The 7,814-nt window shown below is 48.3% G+C and overlaps 1 non-coding gene across 1 annotated transcript; it reads left to right on the plus strand.

Moving 5' to 3' along the window:
• Nucleotides 1–1,977: 1,977 nt before the first annotated feature.
• On the plus strand, nucleotides 1,978–2,048 carry TRNAR-GCG (transfer RNA arginine (anticodon GCG)). The gene has a single exon. It is a non-coding gene; the product is annotated as a tRNA-Arg (tRNA).
• Nucleotides 2,049–7,814: the final 5,766 nt, after the last annotated feature.

Consider the following 7,814-nt stretch of genomic DNA (forward strand, 5'->3'; position numbering starts at 1 on the left):
TAGCACAGAATGCTGCAAGAGGATTTCCTGGGATGCTTGGAAGCATCGACTGCATGCATTGGAATTGGAAGAATTGCCCATTTGCTTGGCAGGGGATGTCAAAGGCGCCAATGCGGTTGTAGTGTGGTATTGGAGGCGGTGGCCATAGAGGACCTCTGGATTTGGCACTCCTTCTTTGGTATGCCAGGAACTCACAATGACATCAACGTGCTGCAGTGCTCTCCTGTCTTTGCCAAGCTTGTTGAAGGTCATTCTCCTCCGGTGAACTTCGAGATCAATGGGCGGCACTACAACAAGGGGTACTATCTAGCTGATGGCATCTATCCGAGATGGTCAACATTTGTGAAGACCATCAAAAACCCTGTGCCTGGAGGCAAGAACGCCTGGTTTGCGACGATTCAGGAGGCTTGCAGGAAGGATGTCGAGCGGGCATTTGGTATGCTCCAATCTCGATTTGCTGTTGTCCGGTACCCCGCTCAGACCTGGTCGAAAGATCAAATATGGGAGATCATGACTTGTTGTGTCATCTTACACAACATGATCATTGAGAGCGAGCAGGAAGAGCCGGTGTTTGACACTGAACCATACCACAGGCAGGGTCCTCTTGCCCAAGTTGATCACCAGCTACCGGCAACCTAGACTGCCTACCTCAGTATGTGTCAGGAGATCCGAGACCCACAGGTGCATCATCAACTGCAACAAGATCTGATAGAGCACCTATGGAGGCTCAAGGGCGACACCGGGCGCGACGTGTGATGAAATATGAGTTTTTATTTGTTGAACTATATAATTTGTATTGAACTATTTGTTGTTTTACTATTTTGTTGAAGTATTTGAATTTTATGTGATGAAATATGTGATAAAAAATATTTATGTTGATAATTGAACGCCGGCCATGGCGAACCACGTCGAATATGGGGCTATTCTCGCCCATATGGGCCTTTTTCGCCGAAATGGGGCTTCAAAAGTGGGCCAAAATCGGCGACTGGGGCGAGCTGGGGGCGACGACTGGGCGCAAAATCGTCCCCAGCGCCGAACGAATCGCCGGCAATGACTGGGCGATGCCTACCTCAGTATGCGTCAGGAGATCCGAGACTCAGAGGTGCATCATCAACTGCAGCAAGATCTGATAGAGCACCTATGGAGGCTCAAGGGCGACACCGGGCGCGACGTGTGATGAAATATGAGTTTTTATTTGTTGAACTATATAATTTGTATTGAACTATTTGTTGTTTTACTATTTTATTGAAGTATTTGAATTTTATGTGATGAAATATGTGATAAAAAATATTTATGTTGATAATTGAACGCCGAGCCACGGCGAACCACGCCGAATATAGGCCTATTCTTGCCCATATGGGCCTTTTTTGCTGAAATGGGGCTTCAAAAGTGGGCCAAAATCAACGACTGGGGGCGACGACTAGGCGCAAAATCGTCCTCAGCGCCGAACCAATCGCCGGCTCACCCCCAGGGGGCGATTTTTATACGTCCTGGGGGGCCAACGGCTGGGATGCTCTTAGTTCCTGGGCCATGATGTTGCACCCATGTGCTGTGTGCCTTATACTCTAACGGATCCTTTGTGCTGCCGTTTTTGCATTATTAATAAAGTCGGGATTTAGCCTTTTCCATAAAAGAGAAATGAGAAAAGGCTGTATTGTGGTCTGTTTGCCCATAACAGATTGGTTTACCACTTTCTATCTTCCTGACACGTTGGCTTCTTCCCTTCGTCTAGAAGTTGTATACGTGGATCCAACATTACGTCTGAAAGCCTAGTTGGTCAATACTGAAATACGTATTCTTTTTGTTTGGAAAAGTTTGTTCCTCAAATGGATACATCTAGCATTAATTTGGTGCTAGATACATCTATTTGAAGCACATACTTTTTACCACAGAGGGAGTAAAGATTACTGTCTAATTTTCAGTGAAAGGAATGCTACGACCAAAATTGACAGGCTATGCGAAGAACATTTCATCAAAGCACCAGTGGTCTAGTGGTAGAATAGTACCCTGCGACTGTATAGACCCGGGTTCGATTCCTGGCTGGTGCATTTCTCTGTTTTTTCCTTTTTTTTCTTTGCATTTCCATTTTGGGGCTTGTCACTTTTTTTTGGGCACTTCTGTTGATATACTACATACAGTTTATACCTAAAGTTTCCTGCATTTTGTATGCAAACCGAAGAAACTGTTTGAAGGAGTGTTGAATTAACGACAAAAAGAACACCCTTTTTAACTTCCCCAACTCACACCTAGCTTTTTTTAGGGGAATGCCAAACTTTATTAATCAAAGGGAATGTCTACAGGTATACAAATAGGAAATAGGGTAATGGGAGAAAACCACATATAGCGACTAAGGCCGAGCGGAAGGGGAGATTTACCAAGATTATGGGCTTCAAAATTCGATGTATACCCTTCAAAAACTATAACACAACTAATTAACTTGAACTTCTTGGATATGAACATCAACTGCCCCCGCGTCTCTCCCGTGTGGGCGACTCGGGAGGCAGCCTGAATCCTAGCCGCCGCCACCACAAATCTATTGTTTCTGTTTGCCGCTATCGGAGGACACTGACGAAGCCATGTGGCCGACGATGCGACAGGGACCTTGTGTCAGGACCCCGACTCGATGTCACATCGATCTAGCTGGTAACGCCTCATATCACTTTGCGGCCTCACGCGCGGTATCCCCACGGGTGTCGTCTTACCTTTTCCCGGGACCGTTTGCGCCTTTTGGCTCACGTATATGATAGTGTCGCTAGCATCCATATGATAAAGAGCCCGGGATGACATGACTAGTCGTAAACCCAAAGTGGCACAGACTTACAGGGACAGGCATCCATGACCCAGCTTCGAACGTGTCGGTCATCAGCAAGTGGGTCCGGGCTGTAGCACTGGGCTAGCAGGACTCCGGTAAACCGGGCTGTAGCGGGCTAACAGGACTCCGGTACTCAAAGCGTGACATTTCCCCGAAGGGACAGACACAGGAACGAAGAAGGACACATGCCGGCCAGCCTAAGTGTTCCAGAGCAGTAGCAAGCTACCATGGCTCAGCGGTAACACTAGGAGACATTTCCCGGCAAGAGAGGCTACTAAAGATAAACAACTAGATAGTCAGATCCCACACATACCAAGCATTTCAATCATACACACAATATGCTCGATATGTGCAAATACAACGAAGCATCACAACATGACTCTATGACACAAGTACTTTATTTAAGGCTCAGTGAGCCATACATAACATACACAAAGGTACGGGTCTCACGACCCCACATACAAGTCATACAGTCATACAAACCAGCAACGGAAGTAACTTGTCTGAGTACAGACAACTAGTAAAATAAAAGAGGCTTGGAAAGCCTAGCTATACTACGTGGTCCTTCACAAGCTCAGGGTCACCACCTGGGTCTTTAGCCTACTCGTTGATGTCAACGTCTACATAGAACCCATCAGAAGGGGTTGCAGCGTCTTCTGTAAAAATGTAGATTATAGCAACATGAGTACAAAGGTACTCAGCAAGACTTACATCAGATCCTACATACATGCATAGTATCAAGAGAGGTTGGTGGAGTTATTGCAGCAAGCCAGCTTTGACTCTTGGCTAGGCTATCCTACGATACTCCAACTGAAATGATTTTTGCGCACACGAGTCCACTACTCACCAATTCAATACACTACCGAGGATCCGCCTCCGTCTTCCTACGGAAGAGCCATCCTCGGCACTCACACTTATCTTGAGGCTTTTAGTAGTTTCCATTTACTTGTCTATGAACTGTATAGGCAACCAAGTAGTCCTTTACCGTGGACGCGGCTATTCGAATAGATGATGTTAACCCTGCAGGGGGTACTTCTTCATACACGCTCTCACCACTTACCGTCGTTTACACGACATGTACTCGGCAACCTTCAAGCGGAAGCCCAACGTGGGTGTTGGCCACGACCTACCTAATCACCTAAGCCTCCAGTCCAGGTTTATCGCCTATTCAGGTTCCATCCGCAGGGAGTCCGGCCGAGGTTTCCCATACGGCCCCGAACGATGTGAACAGGGTTCCCGAGATACCTAACGGGTATTCGGTACACCCGGCCACGTACCTACCGCATCACAGCCCACCCCTACGGTCAGCGCTGTCCACGGCCTCCAGTAGGCTACAAACACCAGAAACTACTTGCAACTCCTGGACGGAGAACTAGGGTGAATAAGAAGCCGAGAGGGTCCATTGGTTTCGGGCCCAATGCATGGTAGTAGCTGATTCTTAAATCACACATACAGATCTCAGTGCTTAAGGTCGGCTTCAATGAAACAACCCACCATGTACTCCTACATGGCCTCTCATCGATACCTTTACCAAATCGTGTTCATCACACCACTCTCATTACCAACATAATCATTTCACTCCAGCCCATCACCCCGATGAACCAGACCTGACACGACTCTAAGCATAGCAGGCATAGCAAGGTAGGAACAACACATACATATGGCTCAATCAACTCCTACACATGCTAGTGGGTTTCATCTAGTTACTGTGGCAATGACAGGTCATGCAGAGGAAATGGGTTCAACTACCGTAGCACACAGCAGTTTGAATCGCGTTGTCTTAATGCAGTAAAAGAGAGCAGGAGCGAGAACATGGGATTGTATCGATATGATCAAATGGTTGGTTGCTTGCCTGATGGTTCGATGCACTGATATGGTTCTTCGTTAGGGTAATCACGGTACTCCTCGGGGGCAGAACCTGTCGCAAAGGACATCGATACACAACCATCACCAAACAATGTGCAACAATATGATGCATGCATGAAACATGGCAATATGAGTGTGTTGGGCTAATGCAACTAAGAACAGAGGGGTTTGAACAAATTTGAATCAAGGATTCAAATTTTAAGTTCAAATATGGTCTTTTAAAGTGCTTTTCCTTGTTCTGCTTAAAACATCAATTTAACTTGCTTGATCATGCATGAAAATAGTACAGATGGATAGATTGGATTTTTCTGATCATTTTTCATATATAATTTGTCCAATTTGGAGTTACAGAATAAAAGTTATGAATTTTTGAAGTTTAAATAATATTCTGGAATTTCCTGATTTAATTTAAATTCAGAAAATCAATTACTGCGTCAGCCTGACGTCAGTGTGACGTCAGCAGGTCAACGGAACAGGTCTGGGTCAAACCTGACAGTGGGTCCCGCATGTCAGGGTGATTATTTTAATTAAAATTTAATTAAAACTAATCATGTTTAATTAACAGGGCTGGGCCCCACCTGTCATTGACTCAGGGGAGTCAACCAGGGCCCACCCGTGGTCAAAGTCAAAGTCGGCTGCCGGCGTTTAGCCGCCGGCGAGCCCGACGCGGCGGCGGGAGTGGTTTTGGCCATTTCGGCCACCAGAGGGGCCGCGGAGACCACCGGAGTGGAGCTGAGGACAAACCGCAGCTCTTGGCGGAGTCCGTTGGGGTCGGGGTGGCCGGAGTCGACGGCGGCGAGCTCGGCTGCGGCCGCCGGGGTTCGGTCGTGCACGGGAACGGGGTTGGAGCTCGAAGTCGAGCGAAGCGAGGCGCTAGGGATGCTCTACGGGGTCTTGCGAACTTGTTGGACTCGCCGGGGTGACCAAATGGTCACCGGAGCTGCGTCGACGACGAGCTCGGCGACGGCGGAGGTTCGGCCGTGGTGGGGAGGAGGCTACGGTGGGGAAACGAGGGGGAGGAGAGGGGGAAACGGTGGCGTAGCTCACCGCGGTTGAAGTGGGCGTCGAAGTGGGCTCGGGGACGCGCTGGAGATGGCGAATCGACGGCGACGGTGGTCGGAGCCCGAAGAGGGGAACGGCGACGTGGCGGCGATGCAGGGCTTCCGGGGAGCTGTGGAGCGGTGGGGAGGAAGAGGGAGTCGAGGCGGAGCTCCTGAGCTAGTCGGGGGAGCGAGGGGTGGTCAGAGACGGCGGCTATGGCGAACGGCGGCGACGGTGGTGTTCGGCCGTGAGAGAGAGAGAGAGAGCAGCACGGGAGAGAGAGGGGGATAAGGCCAGGGGATCGGGGCGGCGTCGCGCTGGCGGGGGAGGCAGGCAGACGGGCTGGTGGCGTGGCGCTCCGGCCGTGCGCGCGCGCCGGCCACACGCCTGGCCGACTGGCGCCAGGAGGACGACGGCGGTGGTGGGCTGGGCTGGCTTGCTGGGCCGGCCAGCTGGCTGGGCCGCACAGGGAAGTTTTTCCCCTTTTTTTCTGTTTCTGTTTTTATTTAATATAACTGCAACTTTGTTGAATTTAATAAAATACCTAGGCAACTTCAAAAATTCACCAAACTATTCCTGGCCCATAGTTGGATTATTTCCAACATGAAACATTTTAGTTTGGAGATATTTGAGCATTTAAATATTTTATATTATTTTAAATGCCCAAATTCAAATATTTATGATTTAAATCAAAAACCCTAGGATGGCCTAGGAAAATGTGCACCACTTTTGGCAGAGGTTCTGAACCAAGGCAAAAATGATGGGCATTTTAGAAGGGCATTTCAGGTTCATTGAAAAATTATTTTAGTAACCCTAGTTGGTTTCAGAGGGGACTGGGGGTTCTGTCATCCCCATTTCAAGTTTCTGATGAAAGAGTAAACATGATGCAACACTCTAATGCATGACTAGCTAGGTTGTGACAACTCACCCCCACTCAAAAGAATCTCGTCCCGAGATTTGGGTTCCTCCGAGAAGAAGGCGGGATATTCAAGTCGAAGACGATCCTCCCTTTCCCAAGTTGCTTCATTCTCAGAATGGTGCGACCATTGAACCTTGAGAAACTTGATATTATGACGTCGCGTGGTACGTTCGGCCTGATCGAGGATACGAATGGGGTACTCTCGATATGTAAGATCATCTTGGAGATCAAGCGTTTCGTGGTCCACTTCACGGATAGGATCCGAGAAGCAACACCTGAGTTGAGAAACGTGGAAGACATCGTGAACTCTGGAGAGGTGCGGAGGTAGTTCCAACTGGTAGGCAACTTCTCCTCGTTTGGCAAGAATGCGAAAAGGTCCAATGTAACGAGGAGCCAATTTGCCTTTGATACCGAAACGATGGGTTCCCTTCAGAGGGGTGACCCGAAGATAAGCCTTCTCGTCAACCTCGAAAGTCATAGCCTTATGTTTTTGGTCATATTGACTCTTTTGACGGGATTGGGCTGTTTTCAACTTTTCACGAACGATACGAACTTGTTCTTCTGCTTCCTGAATCATGTCCGGGCCAAAGAATTTTCTTTCCCCGGTCTCTGACCAGTTAAGGGGTGTTCGACATCGTCGTCCATAGAGAACTTCAAAAGGGGCTTTACCCAAGCTAGATTGATAGCTGTTGTTGTAAGGGAATTCGGCAAATGGAAGGCACTTCTCCCAGTCCATTCCGAATGAGATAACAGAGGCTCGAAGCATGTCTTCTAGAATTTGGTTGACGCGTTCCACTTGACCACTCGACTGAGGGTGGAAAGCGGTGCTAAAGGAAAGACGGGTTCCCATAGCATTTTGGAAACTTTCCCAAAATCGAGAGGTGAAAAGACTTCCTCGATCCGAGTTAATTTCCAAAGGAACACCATGGAGAGACACTATTCGGGAGATGTACAAATCTGCCAGCTGACTAGCGGTTATACTCTCACGAACAGGTAAGAAGTGGGCTACTTTGGAAAGACGATCGACCACGACGAAAATAGCATTATTCCCTCTCTTGGTCCTGGGAAACCCGGTAATGAAATCCATACCAATTTTATCCCATTTCCATTCAGGAATAGCTAGGGGTTGAAGGGTGCCAGCAGGCCGTTGATGCTCTGCTTTTACACGACGACAGA

This window comes from Triticum aestivum, unplaced genomic scaffold (genome assembly GCF_018294505.1).
Source record: "Triticum aestivum cultivar Chinese Spring unplaced genomic scaffold, IWGSC CS RefSeq v2.1 scaffold47884, whole genome shotgun sequence".
In the NCBI taxonomy this organism is placed as follows: Eukaryota; Viridiplantae; Streptophyta; class Magnoliopsida; order Poales; family Poaceae; genus Triticum; species Triticum aestivum.